Here is a 17,411-nt window from a genome sequence, read left to right as displayed (position 1 = left end):
GACACCGAGCAGCCACACTAGGAGGGCGGCCTAAGTCGTAGGCGAAATGTGCTCATTCGCTTGTGTGCGACGTCAAGCTCTAAATAAGGCTGTCACTAGCGTGAGCGTCGTGTAAAGTCGGAAAAGTCGCCTGCATGGGGGAGTGCCATGTTTGGGGAGCGTTTCATAGTATGCGCAGTGCTATGGAGACGCGGAAACTTGTTGTGGCCCAGTGTTTTGCAGTTGGACGACAAGAGTGGTACACGGTAGTAAAGTGCGAGGCAGTGAGTTGGCATGAACAGTCGAGTGCACATTGGGGCTTGAGATGTGCTTGTTACCTCAGGTGCTGCGTGATTGTCGACAAGGAGTGAAAACGGAGCAATTTGTGACTGTCCTTTCAATTTTAGACGTTAAATACAGACGGAATTTGTAGTCGTAATACTAGAGCATCGAAACTACTTGGAACTCTTGTGTATATGAACGTGTCCGCGCCTTTGTACACTGGTCCCTTCACCCCTACAGACCAACCAACCATCATGTCCGTGCACATCAGAGTAGGAAAGAATGGAAAACAGGGCAGTTTTGTTGCGCTTGGGGGCGTAGCTCAGTTGGTAGAGCGTTCGCTTTGCATGTGAAAGGTCCCGGGTTCAAGCCCCGGCGCCTCCATGTTTTGTGGACAGTGCATGGTAGGTGTTGGTCGCGGCGAGCCTTAAGACACGCAAGACGTTGCAAAGCCAGCGTCACAGACTCATATGATGTATACTGACGTAAGGAGAGCAAGACGTAAATGTGAGGACCGGCTGTTGTCGAGGTGTCAAATATGTCTTCGGTATAACGGCCTAACCTCAATGAAGTCTAGAGAGTGGACAACACGTTCGTCTTACTCAGAGCGGTGGCCGAACGCTATTTTCGACGTTGTGCGTGCCACTTTAATTTTGGCCAACTACGATTCGATACAGAATGCAGGAAACCTGAAAGACACCCTCACGGACACATAGAGAGTAGTGTTTGTCTGCGGAATAATGGGAGTGCAAGGGTCTGTGATATTGATATGGTTGTATGTAGCACTGTTCGTCATCAGGGGGCGTAGCTCAGATGGTAGAGCGCTCGCTTAGCATGCGAGAGGTACTGGGATCGATACCCAGCGCCTCCAGAATTTTTAACACACCAACATGCGCACACTGCCATGCAAGTGGAATAATTCACAGCCAGCGAACGTGTCAAGGCAGATACGAGCGAACGATTAGCAGCCACAATTGGCAAGCGTGCTGCTACGCGCAGGAAGCACCCTCCTCCCACCTCTACACTTAATTTAGAAACAGTACAAGTCTTCCCTTAAGATTCTCAAACCTATGTCGGAAAGATCTGCCTTGCGCCGAGTTCACAATAATCCCACTGCTCATTCCCATTCTTTACGTGCAGTCGGCTGCTACTGGTGTTGCTAGTTGTGACTGCTGATGACAGATGCCGTAGCAATCAATTCATGGAGTGAGTTGTATGATTTGCGATAGTCTGCCTCTGACAAGCAAGCAGAGGTGACATAGGCGCGAACACAGGAAGCTTGCAGCCCCTCGCTGCCTGCAGACACCGAGCAGCCACACTAGGAGGGCGGCCTAAGTCGTAGGCGAAATGTGCTCATTCGCTTGTGTGCGACGTCAAGCTCTAAATAAGGCTGTCACTAGCGTGAGCGTCGTGTAAAGTCGGAAAAGTCGCCTGCATGGGGGAGTGCCATGTTTGGGGAGCGTTTCATAGTATGCGCAGTGCTATGGAGACGCGGAAACTTGTTGTGGCCCAGTGTTTTGCAGTTGGACGACAAGAGTGGTACACGGTAGTAAAGTGCGAGGCAGTGAGTTGGCATGAACAGTCGAGTGCACATTGGGGCTTGAGATGTGCTTGTTACCTCAGGTGCTGCGTGATTGTCGACAAGGAGTGAAAACGGAGCAATTTGTGACTGTCCTTTCAATTTTAGACGTTAAATACAGACGGAATTTGTAGTCGTAATACTAGAGCATCGAAACTACTTGGAACTCTTGTGTATATGAACGTGTCCGCGCCTTTGTACACTGGTCCCTTCACCCCTACAGACCAACCAACCATCATGTCCGTGCACATCAGAGTAGGAAAGAATGGAAAACAGGGCAGTTTTGTTGCGCTTGTGGGCGTAGCTCAGTTGGTAGAGCGTTCGCTTTGCATGTGAAAGGTCCCGGGTTCAAGCCCCGGCGCCTCCATGTTTTGTGGACAGTGCATGGTAGGTGTTGGTCGCGGCGAGCCTTAAGACACGCAAGACGTTGCAAAGCCAGCGTCACAGACTCATATGATGTATACTGACGTAAGGAGAGCAAGACGTAAATGTGAGGACCGGCTGTTGTCGAGGTGTCAAATATGTCTTCGGTATAACGGCCTAACCTCAATGAAGTCTAGAGAGTGGACAACACGTTCGTCTTACTCAGAGCGGTGGCCGAACGCTATTTTCGACGTTGTGCGTGCCACTTTAATTTTGGCCAACTACGATTCGATACAGAATGCAGGAAACCTGAAAGACACCCTCACGGACACATAGAGAGTAGTGTTTGTCTGCGGAATAATGGGAGTGCAAGGGTCTGTGATATTGATATGGTTGTATGTAGCACTGTTCGTCATCAGGGGGCGTAGCTCAGATGGTAGAGCGCTCGCTTAGCATGCGAGAGGTACTGGGATCGATACCCAGCGCCTCCAGAATTTTTAACACACCAACATGCGCACACTGCCATGCAAGTGGAATAATTCACAGCCAGCGAACGTGTCAAGGCAGATACGAGCGAACGATTAGCAGCCACAATTGGCAAGCGTGCTGCTACGCGCAGGAAGCACCCTCCTCCCACCTCTACACTTAATTTAGAAACAGTACAAGTCTTCCCTTAAGATTCTCAAACCTATGTCGGAAAGATCTGCCTTGCGCCGAGTTCACAATAATCCCACTGCTCATTCCCATTCTTTACGTGCAGTCGGCTGCTACTGGTGTTGCTAGTTGTGACTGCTGATGACAGATGCCGTAGCAATCAATTCATGGAGTGAGTTGTATGATTTGCGATAGTCTGCCTCTGACAAGCAAGCAGAGGTGACATAGGCGCGAACACAGGAAGCTTGCAGCCCCTCGCTGCCTGCAGACACCGAGCAGCCACACTAGGAGGGCGGCCTAAGTCGTAGGCGAAATGTGCTCATTCGCTTGTGTGCGACGTCAAGCTCTAAATAAGGCTGTCACTAGCGTGAGCGTCGTGTAAAGTCGGAAAAGTCGCCTGCATGGGGGAGTGCCATGTTTGGGGAGCGTTTCATAGTATGCGCAGTGCTATGGAGACGCGGAAACTTGTTGTGGCCCAGTGTTTTGCAGTTGGACGACAAGAGTGGTACACGGTAGTAAAGTGCGAGGCAGTGAGTTGGCATGAACAGTCGAGTGCACATTGGGGCTTGAGATGTGCTTGTTACCTCAGGTGCTGCGTGATTGTCGACAAGGAGTGAAAACGGAGCAATTTGTGACTGTCCTTTCAATTTTAGACGTTAAATACAGACGGAATTTGTAGTCGTAATACTAGAGCATCGAAACTACTTGGAACTCTTGTGTATATGAACGTGTCCGCGCCTTTGTACACTGGTCCCTTCACCCCTACAGACCAACCAACCATCATGTCCGTGCACATCAGAGTAGGAAAGAATGGAAAACAGGGCAGTTTTGTTGCGCTTGGGGGCGTAGCTCAGTTGGTAGAGCGTTCGCTTTGCATGTGAAAGGTCCCGTGTTCAAGCCCCGGCGCCTCCATGTTTTGTGGACAGTGCATGGTAGGTGTTGGTCGCGGCGAGCCTTAAGACACGCAAGACGTTGCAAAGCCAGCGTCACAGACTCATATGATGTATACTGACGTAAGGAGAGCAAGACGTAAATGTGAGGACCGGCTGTTGTCGAGGTGTCAAATATGTCTTCGGTATAACGGCCTAACCTCAATGAAGTCTAGAGAGTGGACAACACGTTCGTCTTACTCAGAGCGGTGGCCGAACGCTATTTTCGACGTTGTGCGTGCCACTTTAATTTTGGCCAACTACGATTCGATACAGAATGCAGGAAACCTGAAAGACACCCTCACGGACACATAGAGAGTAGTGTTTGTCTGCGGAATAATGGGAGTGCAAGGGTCTGTGATATTGATATGGTTGTATGTAGCACTGTTCGTCATCAGGGGGCGTAGCTCAGATGGTAGAGCGCTCGCTTAGCATGCGAGAGGTACTGGGATCGATACCCAGCGCCTCCAGAATTTTTAACACACCAACATGCGCACACTGCCATGCAAGTGGAATAATTCACAGCCAGCGAACGTGTCAAGGCAGATACGAGCGAACGATTAGCAGCCACAATTGGCAAGCGTGCTGCTACGCGCAGGAAGCACCCTCCTCCCACCTCTACACTTAATTTAGAAACAGTACAAGTCTTCCCTTAAGATTCTCAAACCTATGTCGGAAAGATCTGCCTTGCGCCGAGTTCACAATAATCCCACTGCTCATTCCCATTCTTTACGTGCAGTCGGCTGCTACTGGTGTTGCTAGTTGTGACTGCTGATGACAGATGCCGTAGCAATCAATTCATGGAGTGAGTTGTATGTTTTGCGATAGTCTGCCTCTGACAAGCAAGCAGAGGTGACATAGGCGCGAACACAGGAAGCTTGCAGCCCCTCGCTGCCTGCAGACACCGAGCAGCCACACTAGGAGGGCGGCCTAGGTCGTAGGCGAAATGTGCTCATTCGCTTGTGTGCGACGTCAAGCTCTAAATAAGGCTGTCACTAGCGTGAGCGTTGCGTGAGCGTCGTGTAAAGTCGGAAAAGTCGCCTGCATGGGGGAGTGCCATGTTTGGGGAGCGTTTCATAGTATGCGCAGTGCTATGGAGACGCGGAAACTTGTTGTGGCCCAGTGTTTTGCAGTTGGACGACAAGAGTGGTACACGGTAGTAAAGTGCGAGGCAGTGAGTTGGCATGAACAGTCGAGTGCACATTGGGGCTTGAGATGTGCTTGTTACCTCAGGTGCTGCGTGATTGTCGACAAGGAGTGAAAACGGAGCAATTTGTGACTGTCCTTTCAATTTTAGACGTTAAATACAGACGGAATTTGTAGTCGTAATACTAGAGCATCGAAACTACTTGGAACTCTTGTGTATATGAACGTGTCCGCGCCTTTGTACACTGGTCCCTTCACCCCTACAGACCAACCAACCATCATGTCCGTGCACATCAGAGTAGGAAAGAATGGAAAACAGGGCAGTTTTGTTGCGCTTGGGGGCGTAGCTCAGTTGGTAGAGCGTTCGCTTTGCATGTGAAAGGTCCCGGGTTCAAGCCCCGGCGCCTCCATGTTTTGTGGACAGTGCATGGTAGGTGTTGGTCGCGGCGAGCCTTAAGACACGCAAGACGTTGCAAAGCCAGCGTCACAGACTCATATGATGTATACTGACGTAAGGAGAGCAAGACGTAAATGTGAGGACCGGCTGTTGTCGAGGTGTCAAATATGTCTTCGGTATAACGGCCTAACCTCAATGAAGTCTAGAGAGTGGACAACACGTTCGTCTTACTCAGAGCGGTGGCCGAACGCTATTTTCGACGTTGTGCGTGCCACTTTAATTTTGGCCAACTACGATTCGATACAGAATGCAGGAAACCTGAAAGACACCCTCACGGACACATAGAGAGTAGTGTTTGTCTGCGGAATAATGGGAGTGCAAGGGTCTGTGATATTGATATGGTTGTATGTAGCACTGTTCGTCATCAGGGGGCGTAGCTCAGATGGTAGAGCGCTCGCTTAGCATGCGAGAGGTACTGGGATCGATACCCAGCGCCTCCAGAATTTTTAACACACCAACATGCGCACACTGCCATGCAAGTGGAAAATTCACAGCCAGCGAACGTGTCAAGGCAGATACGAGCGAACGATTAGCAGCCACAATTGGCAAGCGTGCTGCTACGCGCAGGAAGCACCCTCCTCCCACCTCTACACTTAATTTAGAAACAGTACAAGTCTTCCCTTAAGATTCTCAAACCTATGTCGGAAAGATCTGCCTTGCGCCGAGTTCACAATAATCCCACTGCTCATTCCCATTCTTTACGTGCAGTCGGCTGCTACTGGTGTTGCTAGTTGTGACTGCTGATGACAGATGCCGTAGCAATCAATTCATGGAGTGAGTTGTATGTTTTGCGATAGTCTGCCTCTGACAAGCAAGCAGAGGTGACATAGGCGCGAACACAGGAAGCTTGCAGCCCCTCGCTGCCTGCAGACACCGAGCAGCCACACTAGGAGGGCGGCCTAAGTCGTAGGCGAAATGTGCTCATTCGCTTGTGTGCGACGTCAAGCTCTAAATAAGGCTGTCACTAGCGTGAGCGTCGTGTAAAGTCGGAAAAGTCGCCTGCATGGGGGAGTGCCATGTTTGGGGAGCGTTTCATAGTATGCGCAGTGCTATGGAGACGCGGAAACTTGTTGTGGCCCAGTGTTTTGCAGTTGGACAAGAGTGGTACACGGTAGTAAAGTGCGAGGCAGTGAGTTGGCATGAACAGTCGAGTGCACATTGGGGCTTGAGATGTGCTTGTTACCTCAGGTGCTGCGTGATTGTCGACAAGGAGTGAAAACGGAGCAATTTGTGACTGTCCTTTCAATTTTAGACGTTAAATACAGACGGAATTTGTAGTCGTAATACTAGAGCATCGAAACTACTTGGAACTCTTGTGTATATGAACGTGTCCGCGCCTTTGTACACTGGTCCCTTCACCCCTACAGACCAACCAACCATCATGTCCGTGCACATCAGAGTAGGAAAGAATGGAAAACAGGGCAGTTTTGTTGCGCTTGGGGGCGTAGCTCAGTTGGTAGAGCGTTCGCTTTGCATGTGAAAGGTCCCGGGTTCAAGCCCCGGCGCCTCCATGTTTTGTGGACAGTGCATGGTAGGTGTTGGTCGCGGCGAGCCTTAAGACACGCAAGACGTTGCAAAGCCAGCGTCACAGACTCATATGATGTATACTGACGTAAGGAGAGCAAGACGTAAATGTGAGGACCGGCTGTTGTCGAGGTGTCAAATATGTCTTCGGTATAACGGCCTAACCTCAATGAAGTCTAGAGAGTGGACAACACGTTCGTCTTACTCACAGCGGTGGCCGAACGCTATTTTCGACGTTGTGCGTGCCACTTTAATTTTGGCCAACTACGATTCGATACAGAATGCAGGAAACCTGAAAGACACCCTCACGGACACATAGAGAGTAGTGTTTGTCTGCGGAATAATGGGAGTGCAAGGGTCTGTGATATTGATATGGTTGTATGTAGCACTGTTCGTCATCAGGGGGCGTAGCTCAGATGGTAGAGCGCTCGCTTAGCATGCGAGAGGTACTGGGGTCGATACCCAGCGCCTCCAGAATTTTTAACACACCAACATGCGCACACTGCCATGCAAGTGGAATAATTCACAGCCAGCGAACGTGTCAAGGCAGATACGAGCGAACGATTAGCAGCCACAATTGGCAAGCGTGCTGCTACGCGCAGGAAGCACCCTCCTCCCACCTCTACACTTAATTTAGAAACAGTACAAGTCTTCCCTTAAGATTCTCAAACCTATGTCGGAAAGATCTGCCTTGCGCCGAGTTCACAATAATCCCACTGCTCATTCCCATTCTTTACGTGCAGTCGGCTGCTACTGGTGTTGCTAGTTGTGACTGCTGATGACAGATGCCGTAGCAATCAATTCATGGAGTGAGTTGTATGTTTTGCGATAGTCTGCCTCTGACAAGCAAGCAGAGGTGACATAGGCGCGAACACAGGAAGCTTGCAGCCCCTCGCTGCCTGCAGACACCGAGCAGCCACACTAGGAGGGCGGCCTAAGTCGTAGGCGAAATGTGCTCATTCGCTTGTGTGCGACGTCAAGCTCTAAATAAGGCTGTCACTAGCGTGAGCGTCGTGTAAAGTCGGAAAAGTCGCCTGCATGGGGGAGTGCCATGTTTGGGGAGCGTTTCATAGTATGCGCAGTGCTATGGAGACGCGGAAACTTGTTGTGGCCCAGTGTTTTGCAGTTGGACAAGAGTGGTACACGGTAGTAAAGTGCGAGACAGTGAGTTGGCATGAACAGTCGAGTGCACATTGGGGCTTGAGATGTGCTTGTTACCTCAGGTGCTGCGTGATTGTCGACAAGGAGTGAAAACGGAGCAATTTGTGACTGTCCTTTCAATTTTAGACGTTAAATACAGACGGAATTTGTAGTCGTAATACTAGAGCATCGAAACTACTTGGAACTCTTGTGTATATGAACGTGTCCGCGCCTTTGTACACTGGTCCCTTCACCCCTACAGACCAACCAACCATCATGTCCGTGCACATCAGAGTAGGAAAGAATGGAAAACAGGGCAGTTTTGTTGCGCTTGGGGGCGTAGCTCAGTTGGTAGAGCGTTCGCTTTGCATGTGAAAGGTCCCGGGTTCAAGCCCCGGCGCCTCCATGTTTTGTGGACAGTGCATGGTAGGTGTTGGTCGCGGCGAGCCTTAAGACACGCAAGACGTTGCAAAGCCAGCGTCACAGACTCATATGATGTATACTGACGTAAGGAGAGCAAGACGTAAATGTGAGGACCGGCTGTTGTCGAGGTGTCAAATATGTCTTCGGTATAACGGCCTAACCTCAATGAAGTCTAGAGAGTGGACAACACGTTCGTCTTACTCAGAGCGGTGGCCGAACGCTATTTTCGACGTTGTGCGTGCCACTTTAATTTTGGCCAACTACGATTCGATACAGAATGCAGGAAACCTGAAAGACACCCTCACGGACACATAGAGAGTAGTGTTTGTCTGCGGAATAATGGGAGTGCAAGGGTCTGTGATATTGATATGGTTGTATGTAGCACTGTTCGTCATCAGGGGGCGTAGCTCAGATGGTAGAGCGCTCGCTTAGCATGCGAGAGGTACTGGGATCGATACCCAGCGCCTCCAGAATTTTTAACACACCAACATGCGCACACTGCCATGCAAGTGGAAAATTCACAGCCAGCGAACGTGTCAAGGCAGATACGAGCGAACGATTAGCAGCCACAATTGGCAAGCGTGCTGCTACGCGCAGGAAGCACCCTCCTCCCACCTCTACACTTAATTTAGAAACAGTACAAGTCTTCCCTTAAGATTCTCAAACCTATGTCGGAAAGATCTGCCTTGCGCCGAGTTCACAATAATCCCACTGCTCATTCCCATTCTTTACGTGCAGTCGGCTGCTACTGGTGTTGCTAGTTGTGACTGCTGATGACAGATGCCGTAGCAATCAATTCATGGAGTGAGTTGTATGTTTTGCGATAGTCTGCCTCTGACAAGCAAGCAGAGGTGACATAGGCGCGAACACAGGAAGCTTGCAGCCCCTCGCTGCCTGCAGACACCGAGCAGCCACACTAGGAGGGCGGCCTAAGTCGTAGGCGAAATGTGCTCATTCGCTTGTGTGCGACGTCAAGCTCTAAATAAGGCTGTCACTAGCGTGAGCGTCGTGTAAAGTCGGAAAAGTCGCCTGCATGGGGGAGTGCCATGTTTGGGGAGCGTTTCATAGTATGCGCAGTGCTATGGAGACGCGGAAACTTGTTGTGGCCCAGTGTTTTGCAGTTGGACAAGAGTGGTACACGGTAGTAAAGTGCGAGGCAGTGAGTTGGCATGAACAGTCGAGTGCACATTGGGGCTTGAGATGTGCTTGTTACCTCAGGTGCTGCGTGATTGTCGACAAGGAGTGAAAACGGAGCAATTTGTGACTGTCCTTTCAATTTTAGACGTTAAATACAGACGGAATTTGTAGTCGTAATACTAGAGCATCGAAACTACTTGGAACTCTTGTGTATATGAACGTGTCCGCGCCTTTGTACACTGGTCCCTTCACCCCTACAGACCAACCAACCATCATGTCCGTGCACATCAGAGTAGGAAAGAATGGAAAACAGGGCAGTTTTGTTGCGCTTGGGGGCGTAGCTCAGTTGGTAGAGCGTTCGCTTTGCATGTGAAAGGTCCCGGGTTCAAGCCCCGGCGCCTCCATGTTTTGTGGACAGTGCATGGTAGGTGTTGGTCGCGGCGAGCCTTAAGACACGCAAGACGTTGCAAAGCCAGCGTCACAGACTCATATGATGTATACTGACGTAAGGAGAGCAAGACGTAAATGTGAGGACCGGCTGTTGTCGAGGTGTCAAATATGTCTTCGGTATAACGGCCTAACCTCAATGAAGTCTAGAGAGTGGACAACACGTTCGTCTTACTCAGAGCGGTGGCCGAACGCTATTTTCGACGTTGTGCGTGCCACTTTAATTTTGGCCAACTACGATTCGATACAGAATGCAGGAAACCTGAAAGACACCCTCACGGACACATAGAGAGTAGTGTTTGTCTGCGGAATAATGGGAGTGCAAGGGTCTGTGATATTGATATGGTTGTATGTAGCACTGTTCGTCATCAGGGGGCGTAGCTCAGATGGTAGAGCGCTCGCTTAGCATGCGAGAGGTACTGGGATCGATACCCAGCGCCTCCAGAATTTTTAACACACCAACATGCGCACACTGCCATGCAAGTGGAAAATTCACAGCCAGCGAACGTGTCAAGGCAGATACGAGCGAACGATTAGCAGCCACAATTGGCAAGCGTGCTGCTACGCGCAGGAAGCACCCTCCTCCCACCTCTACACTTAATTTAGAAACAGTACAAGTCTTCCCTTAAGATTCTCAAACCTATGTCGGAAAGATCTGCCTTGCGCCGAGTTCACAATAATCCCACTGCTCATTCCCATTCTTTACGTGCAGTCGGCTGCTACTGGTGTTGCTAGTTGTGACTGCTGATGACAGATGCCGTAGCAATCAATTCATGGAGTGAGTTGTATGTTTTGCGATAGTCTGCCTCTGACAAGCAAGCAGAGGTGACATAGGCGCGAACACAGGAAGCTTGCAGCCCCTCGCTGCCTGCAGACACCGAGCAGCCACACTAGGAGGGCGGCCTAAGTCGTAGGCGAAATGTGCTCATTCGCTTGTGTGCGACGTCAAGCTCTAAATAAGGCTGTCACTAGCGTGAGCGTCGTGTAAAGTCGGAAAAGTCGCCTGCATGGGGGAGTGCCATGTTTGGGGAGCGTTTCATAGTATGCGCAGTGCTATGGAGACGCGGAAACTTGTTGTGGCCCAGTGTTTTGCAGTTGGACAAGAGTGGTACACGGTAGTAAAGTGCGAGGCAGTGAGTTGGCATGAACAGTCGAGTGCACATTGGGGCTTGAGATGTGCTTGTTACCTCAGGTGCTGCGTGATTGTCGACAAGGAGTGAAAACGGAGCAATTTGTGACTGTCCTTTCAATTTTAGACGTTAAATACAGACGGAATTTGTAGTCGTAATACTAGAGCATCGAAACTACTTGGAACTCTTGTGTATATGAACGTGTCCGCGCCTTTGTACACTGGTCCCTTCACCCCTACAGACCAACCAACCATCATGTCCGTGCACATCAGAGTAGGAAAGAATGGAAAACAGGGCAGTTTTGTTGCGCTTGGGGGCGTAGCTCAGTTGGTAGAGCGTTCGCTTTGCATGTGAAAGGTCCCGGGTTCAAGCCCCGGCGCCTCCATGTTTTGTGGACAGTGCATGGTAGGTGTTGGTCGCGGCGAGCCTTAAGACACGCAAGACGTTGCAAAGCCAGCGTCACAGACTCATATGATGTATACTGACGTAAGGAGAGCAAGACGTAAATGTGAGGACCGGCTGTTGTCGAGGTGTCAAATATGTCTTCGGTATAACGGCCTAACCTCAATGAAGTCTAGAGAGTGGACAACACGTTCGTCTTACTCAGAGCGGTGGCCGAACGCTATTTTCGACGTTGTGCGTGCCACTTTAATTTTGGCCAACTACGATTCGATACAGAATGCAGGAAACCTGAAAGACACCCTCACGGACACATAGAGAGTAGTGTTTGTCTGCGGAATAATGGGAGTGCAAGGGTCTGTGATATTGATATGGTTGTATGTAGCACTGTTCGTCATCAGGGGGCGTAGCTCAGATGGTAGAGCGCTCGCTTAGCATGCGAGAGGTACTGGGGTCGATACCCAGCGCCTCCAGAATTTTTAACACACCAACATGCGCACACTGCCATGCAAGTGGAATAATTCACAGCCAGCGAACGTGTCAAGGCAGATACGAGCGAACGATTAGCAGCCACAATTGGCAAGCGTGCTGCTACGCGCAGGAAGCACCCTCCTCCCACCTCTACACTTAATTTAGAAACAGTACAAGTCTTCCCTTAAGATTCTCAAACCTATGTCGGAAAGATCTGCCTTGCGCCGAGTTCACAATAATCCCACTGCTCATTCCCATTCTTTACGTGCAGTCGGCTGCTACTGGTGTTGCTAGTTGTGACTGCTGATGACAGATGCCGTAGCAATCAATTCATGGAGTGAGTTGTATGTTTTGCGATAGTCTGCCTCTGACAAGCAAGCAGAGGTGACATAGGCGCGAACACAGGAAGCTTGCAGCCCCTCGCTGCCTGCAGACACCGAGCAGCCACACTAGGAGGGCGGCCTAAGTCGTAGGCGAAATGTGCTCATTCGCTTGTGTGCGACGTCAAGCTCTAAATAAGGCTGTCACTAGCGTGAGCGTCGTGTAAAGTCGGAAAAGTCGCCTGCATGGGGGAGTGCCATGTTTGGGGAGCGTTTCATAGTATGCGCAGTGCTATGGAGACGCGGAAACTTGTTGTGGCCCAGTGTTTTGCAGTTGGACAAGAGTGGTACACGGTAGTAAAGTGCGAGACAGTGAGTTGGCATGAACAGTCGAGTGCACATTGGGGCTTGAGATGTGCTTGTTACCTCAGGTGCTGCGTGATTGTCGACAAGGAGTGAAAACGGAGCAATTTGTGACTGTCCTTTCAATTTTAGACGTTAAATACAGACGGAATTTGTAGTCGTAATACTAGAGCATCGAAACTACTTGGAACTCTTGTGTATATGAACGTGTCCGCGCCTTTGTACACTGGTCCCTTCACCCCTACAGACCAACCAACCATCATGTCCGTGCACATCAGAGTAGGAAAGAATGGAAAACAGGGCAGTTTTGTTGCGCTTGGGGGCGTAGCTCAGTTGGTAGAGCGTTCGCTTTGCATGTGAAAGGTCCCGGGTTCAAGCCCCGGCGCCTCCATGTTTTGTGGACAGTGCATGGTAGGTGTTGGTCGCGGCGAGCCTTAAGACACGCAAGACGTTGCAAAGCCAGCGTCACAGACTCATATGATGTATACTGACGTAAGGAGAGCAAGACGTAAATGTGAGGACCGGCTGTTGTCGAGGTGTCAAATATGTCTTCGGTATAACGGCCTAACCTCAATGAAGTCTAGAGAGTGGACAACACGTTCGTCTTACTCAGAGCGGTGGCCGAACGCTATTTTCGACGTTGTGCGTGCCACTTTAATTTTGGCCAACTACGATTCGATACAGAATGCAGGAAACCTGAAAGACACCCTCACGGACACATAGAGAGTAGTGTTTGTCTGCGGAATAATGGGAGTGCAAGGGTCTGTGATATTGATATGGTTGTATGTAGCACTGTTCGTCATCAGGGGGCGTAGCTCAGATGGTAGAGCGCTCGCTTAGCATGCGAGAGGTACTGGGATCGATACCCAGCGCCTCCAGAATTTTTAACACACCAACATGCGCACACTGCCATGCAAGTGGAATAATTCACAGCCAGCGAACGTGTCAAGGCAGATACGAGCGAACGATTAGCAGCCACAATTGGCAAGCGTGCTGCTACGCGCAGGAAGCACCCTCCTCCCACCTCTACACTTAATTTAGAAACAGTACAAGTCTTCCCTTAAGATTCTCAAACCTATGTCGGAAAGATCTGCCTTGCGCCGAGTTCACAATAATCCCACTGCTCATTCCCATTCTTTACGTGCAGTCGGCTGCTACTGGTGTTGCTAGTTGTGACTGCTGATGACAGATGCCGTAGCAATCAATTCATGGAGTGAGTTGTATGTTTTGCGATAGTCTGCCTCTGACAAGCAAGCAGAGGTGACATAGGCGCGAACACAGGAAGCTTGCAGCCCCTCGCTGCCTGCAGACACCGAGCAGCCACACTAGGAGGGCGGCCTAAGTCGTAGGCGAAATGTGCTCATTCGCTTGTGTGCGACGTCAAGCTCTAAATAAGGCTGTCACTAGCGTGAGCGTCGTGTAAAGTCGGAAAAGTCGCCTGCATGGGGGAGTGCCATGTTTGGGGAGCGTTTCATAGTATGCGCAGTGCTATGGAGACGCGGAAACTTGTTGTGGCCCAGTGTTTTGCAGTTGGACAAGAGTGGTACACGGTAGTAAAGTGCGAGACAGTGAGTTGGCATGAACAGTCGAGTGCACATTGGGGCTTGAGATGTGCTTGTTACCTCAGGTGCTGCGTGATTGTCGACAAGGAGTGAAAACGGAGCAATTTGTGACTGTCCTTTCAATTTTAGACGTTAAATACAGACGGAATTTGTAGTCGTAATACTAGAGCATCGAAACTACTTGGAACTCTTGTGTATATGAACGTGTCCGCGCCTTTGTACACTGGTCCCTTCACCCCTACAGACCAACCAACCATCATGTCCGTGCACATCAGAGTAGGAAAGAATGGAAAACAGGGCAGTTTTGTTGCGCTTGGGGGCGTAGCTCAGTTGGTAGAGCGTTCGCTTTGCATGTGAAAGGTCCCGGGTTCAAGCCCCGGCGCCTCCATGTTTTGTGGACAGTGCATGGTAGGTGTTGGTCGCGGCGAGCCTTAAGACACGCAAGACGTTGCAAAGCCAGCGTCACAGACTCATATGATGTATACTGACGTAAGGAGAGCAAGACGTAAATGTGAGGACCGGCTGTTGTCGAGGTGTCAAATATGTCTTCGGTATAACGGCCTAACCTCAATGAAGTCTAGAGAGTGGACAACACGTTCGTCTTACTCAGAGCGGTGGCCGAACGCTATTTTCGACGTTGTGCGTGCCACTTTAATTTTGGCCAACTACGATTCGATACAGAATGCAGGAAACCTGAAAGACACCCTCACGGACACATAGAGAGTAGTGTTTGTCTGCGGAATAATGGGAGTGCAAGGGTCTGTGATATTGATATGGTTGTATGTAGCACTGTTCGTCATCAGGGGGCGTAGCTCAGATGGATAGGATTCCGGCTTGAGCCGTCGTGGAGGGCGGACGTGTTTACGCTGTGCTCCGTCGCTGCTCAGGGCAAGGCAAGTTTGCTGCTGCTTGTGTCGCCATATTCTGTTGTTTATCTTGTTATTCCTTGATTTTTCTTCAGTTATCAATAACTTCGTTTTGTGCTGTCTGGGTGATCGTGTTGATGTTTGTGTAATGGTGCCAGTTTGAAGATGGCTTTGATTTCTAGACGAGATACTCTTAAGTTTACTTTTGAACGTGGATGTGTTAAACCGTCTGCCCTAGAATTTCAATATTTTGTGATTGAGCAGGTCAAGATTCCTTCCGATGCTATTACTGGAATACATTTGTCGCACCTTGCAACTGTCGGATTTGTTAAATTGAAGGATTCTGATCTCTGTAGTCGTATCGTCGAAGAAAGTGGTGGTGTTATGAGATTTACACGTTCTGATGGGAGTGTTACCGAAGTTCACGTCTCTTTTGGTGGCCTTGGTTTGCGTACGGTGCGGATATTTGAACTTCCTTTCGAAATCCCTTGTGATCATGTGAGTGAGGTTTTACGTGCATATGGGCGTGTCCTTTCTATTCACGAAGAAAAGTGGGGAAATGATTATCCGTTGCCTGTACTGAACGGAGTGAGGCAGGTTCGAATTGATTTGATGAAGCACATCCCGTCCTTCATCAGTGTATCCGGGTATCGTGCTTTAGTTATTTATGATGGACAGCCGCGAACTTGTTCTATATGTAACTCGACGGAGCACATTCGCGCCGAGTGTTCGCGACGTCGGATCGCGCAGTTGCCGCCCGGAGATAGCGTCACGCGTTCACCTGGCGTTGTAAATATACCGCTCTCGTATGCGGCAGCGGCAGTCAGCGCTCCACCGTCCCCTCCCGTTGCGACAAGTGTCATCCAAGTGCCGAGTACCGACAATGTCTCTCAAGCAGTTCCCCTTCACGATTCCACGGTCTCTGACCTGGGTGAACCTGCTTTACCCCGGATACAAAACGAAGTGCCAGTTAACCCAGAGGTTTCCACTGATACTCACCAGCGTCGAACTGATGAGAAAGCGCTCCAGGAGTTGGAATACTCAGCCACTGTCGGAGCTACTCTGCCTCACTCCCCACCGGAAGACGGGCAGGATTTGGTCTCTTCATCTCCTCGATCGCGAAAAAACAAGAAGAGGCGGATCGCCCATCCGGCGGCGGCGCACGAGGTCCCAAAAACCAGGGAAAAGTTGCGTCAGATTACGAAGATGGACAACGACCAAAGCAATGATGGACCAGAGGAAAGTAAGGATATTTCAGATAGTTCCACGTATAGTCCAGATAGGGAAGATGGTCGAAACCCTGAACCACACAGGTCTCGAGGAGTGATAGAGTGTACAGCAGGCTTGGCGGCTCCCAATGATGGTCCACCCCGACGGCCATCTCGTGAATGTAGCACGGATCGGTCTTCCCCTCGGATGGACTGGGCGACGGACAAGGAAGATGACTGTGTCCCGCGAGCGACGACGGCAGTTGACACGCTGCCAATGATCATTGATAGCATGACCGTTGATGAAAGTCTCCTTGCAGGGCACCCTGGATCGCTGCGCTAATTTGCAATGCCTCATTTGTCCACTGATCACAACAGGAAGGTTGTGTTGAACGTTACACTGGTTTTTATGTTGGTGTGTCCATTTGTTTTATCTTCTTAAATGGAACGACGTTTACAGAGAATGTCACAGACTTACAATATAATGACTTTGAATATTAATAGGATTAGGAGTCCAACAAAATTGGCGGCTTTGAAAGATTTCTTGTATAATTCGGATACCGATATTGCTCTCTTGCAGGAGGTAATGGTCAGTGAATTTAATTTCCCGGGGTTTACCGAAATATTAAATGTTGCTTTCGAAAGTGAATGTGGAACGGCTATTTTGGTGAAACATGGTGTACCGGCGGAGCCTTTGTGTCTTCTAGAATCCGGTCGCGGGATCTCTTGCAAAATCTTTAATACGACGGTTGTAAATGTCTATGCCCCCTCTGGTAGCAGCTCCCGAGCGGCCAGGACAACTTTTTTCACCGGTGAAATGGTTCACTTATTAACAGACACTTCAGATAATATCATCTTAGCTGGCGACTGGAACTGTGTACTGAAGCCAAAGGATCAGAAACCGAACTTTAACTTCTCTCAAGCACTGAACGATTGTGTCACAGCCTTACGTCTTACAGACGCATGGGAATCATTTCACCCCACAGCTGTCAAGTTTACATATATGACGAGCGTGGCGGCCAGTAGAATTGA

The 17,411-nt window shown here is 49.9% G+C and overlaps 19 non-coding genes across 19 annotated transcripts; all 19 read left to right on the top strand.

The window, feature by feature from the left end:
• The first annotated feature begins 572 nt into the window (after positions 1 to 572).
• On the top strand, positions 573 to 645 carry Trnaa-ugc (transfer RNA alanine (anticodon UGC)). Its single transcript has one exon. It is a non-coding gene; the product is annotated as a tRNA-Ala (tRNA).
• Positions 646 to 1,059: 414 nt separating this feature from the next.
• Positions 1,060 to 1,132, top strand: Trnaa-agc (transfer RNA alanine (anticodon AGC)). The gene has a single exon. It is a non-coding gene; the product is annotated as a tRNA-Ala (tRNA).
• Positions 1,133 to 2,134: 1,002 nt separating this feature from the next.
• Trnaa-ugc (transfer RNA alanine (anticodon UGC)) lies at positions 2,135 to 2,207 on the top strand. The gene has a single exon. It is a non-coding gene; the product is annotated as a tRNA-Ala (tRNA).
• A 414-nt stretch (positions 2,208 to 2,621) lies between these two features.
• Trnaa-agc (transfer RNA alanine (anticodon AGC)) lies at positions 2,622 to 2,694 on the top strand. Its single transcript has one exon. It is a non-coding gene; the product is annotated as a tRNA-Ala (tRNA).
• Positions 2,695 to 3,696: 1,002 nt separating this feature from the next.
• Trnaa-ugc (transfer RNA alanine (anticodon UGC)) lies at positions 3,697 to 3,769 on the top strand. Its single transcript has one exon. It is a non-coding gene; the product is annotated as a tRNA-Ala (tRNA).
• Positions 3,770 to 4,183: 414 nt separating this feature from the next.
• Trnaa-agc (transfer RNA alanine (anticodon AGC)) lies at positions 4,184 to 4,256 on the top strand. The gene has a single exon. It is a non-coding gene; the product is annotated as a tRNA-Ala (tRNA).
• A 1,013-nt stretch (positions 4,257 to 5,269) lies between these two features.
• On the top strand, positions 5,270 to 5,342 carry Trnaa-ugc (transfer RNA alanine (anticodon UGC)). Its single transcript has one exon. It is a non-coding gene; the product is annotated as a tRNA-Ala (tRNA).
• A 414-nt stretch (positions 5,343 to 5,756) lies between these two features.
• Trnaa-agc (transfer RNA alanine (anticodon AGC)) lies at positions 5,757 to 5,829 on the top strand. Its single transcript has one exon. It is a non-coding gene; the product is annotated as a tRNA-Ala (tRNA).
• Positions 5,830 to 6,827: 998 nt separating this feature from the next.
• On the top strand, positions 6,828 to 6,900 carry Trnaa-ugc (transfer RNA alanine (anticodon UGC)). The gene has a single exon. It is a non-coding gene; the product is annotated as a tRNA-Ala (tRNA).
• A 414-nt stretch (positions 6,901 to 7,314) lies between these two features.
• Trnaa-agc (transfer RNA alanine (anticodon AGC)) lies at positions 7,315 to 7,387 on the top strand. The gene has a single exon. It is a non-coding gene; the product is annotated as a tRNA-Ala (tRNA).
• Positions 7,388 to 8,386: 999 nt separating this feature from the next.
• Trnaa-ugc (transfer RNA alanine (anticodon UGC)) lies at positions 8,387 to 8,459 on the top strand. Its single transcript has one exon. It is a non-coding gene; the product is annotated as a tRNA-Ala (tRNA).
• A 414-nt stretch (positions 8,460 to 8,873) lies between these two features.
• Trnaa-agc (transfer RNA alanine (anticodon AGC)) lies at positions 8,874 to 8,946 on the top strand. Its single transcript has one exon. It is a non-coding gene; the product is annotated as a tRNA-Ala (tRNA).
• Positions 8,947 to 9,944: 998 nt separating this feature from the next.
• Trnaa-ugc (transfer RNA alanine (anticodon UGC)) lies at positions 9,945 to 10,017 on the top strand. The gene has a single exon. It is a non-coding gene; the product is annotated as a tRNA-Ala (tRNA).
• A 414-nt stretch (positions 10,018 to 10,431) lies between these two features.
• On the top strand, positions 10,432 to 10,504 carry Trnaa-agc (transfer RNA alanine (anticodon AGC)). The gene has a single exon. It is a non-coding gene; the product is annotated as a tRNA-Ala (tRNA).
• Positions 10,505 to 11,502: 998 nt separating this feature from the next.
• On the top strand, positions 11,503 to 11,575 carry Trnaa-ugc (transfer RNA alanine (anticodon UGC)). The gene has a single exon. It is a non-coding gene; the product is annotated as a tRNA-Ala (tRNA).
• Positions 11,576 to 11,989: 414 nt separating this feature from the next.
• Positions 11,990 to 12,062, top strand: Trnaa-agc (transfer RNA alanine (anticodon AGC)). Its single transcript has one exon. It is a non-coding gene; the product is annotated as a tRNA-Ala (tRNA).
• Positions 12,063 to 13,061: 999 nt separating this feature from the next.
• On the top strand, positions 13,062 to 13,134 carry Trnaa-ugc (transfer RNA alanine (anticodon UGC)). The gene has a single exon. It is a non-coding gene; the product is annotated as a tRNA-Ala (tRNA).
• A 414-nt stretch (positions 13,135 to 13,548) lies between these two features.
• Positions 13,549 to 13,621, top strand: Trnaa-agc (transfer RNA alanine (anticodon AGC)). Its single transcript has one exon. It is a non-coding gene; the product is annotated as a tRNA-Ala (tRNA).
• A 999-nt stretch (positions 13,622 to 14,620) lies between these two features.
• Trnaa-ugc (transfer RNA alanine (anticodon UGC)) lies at positions 14,621 to 14,693 on the top strand. The gene has a single exon. It is a non-coding gene; the product is annotated as a tRNA-Ala (tRNA).
• Positions 14,694 to 17,411: the final 2,718 nt, after the last annotated feature.

This window comes from Schistocerca nitens, chromosome 10, assembly GCF_023898315.1.
Source record: "Schistocerca nitens isolate TAMUIC-IGC-003100 chromosome 10, iqSchNite1.1, whole genome shotgun sequence".
Classification (NCBI taxonomy): domain Eukaryota; kingdom Metazoa; phylum Arthropoda; class Insecta; order Orthoptera; family Acrididae; genus Schistocerca; species Schistocerca nitens.
This window is presented reverse-complemented; position numbering and strand designations above follow the sequence as displayed.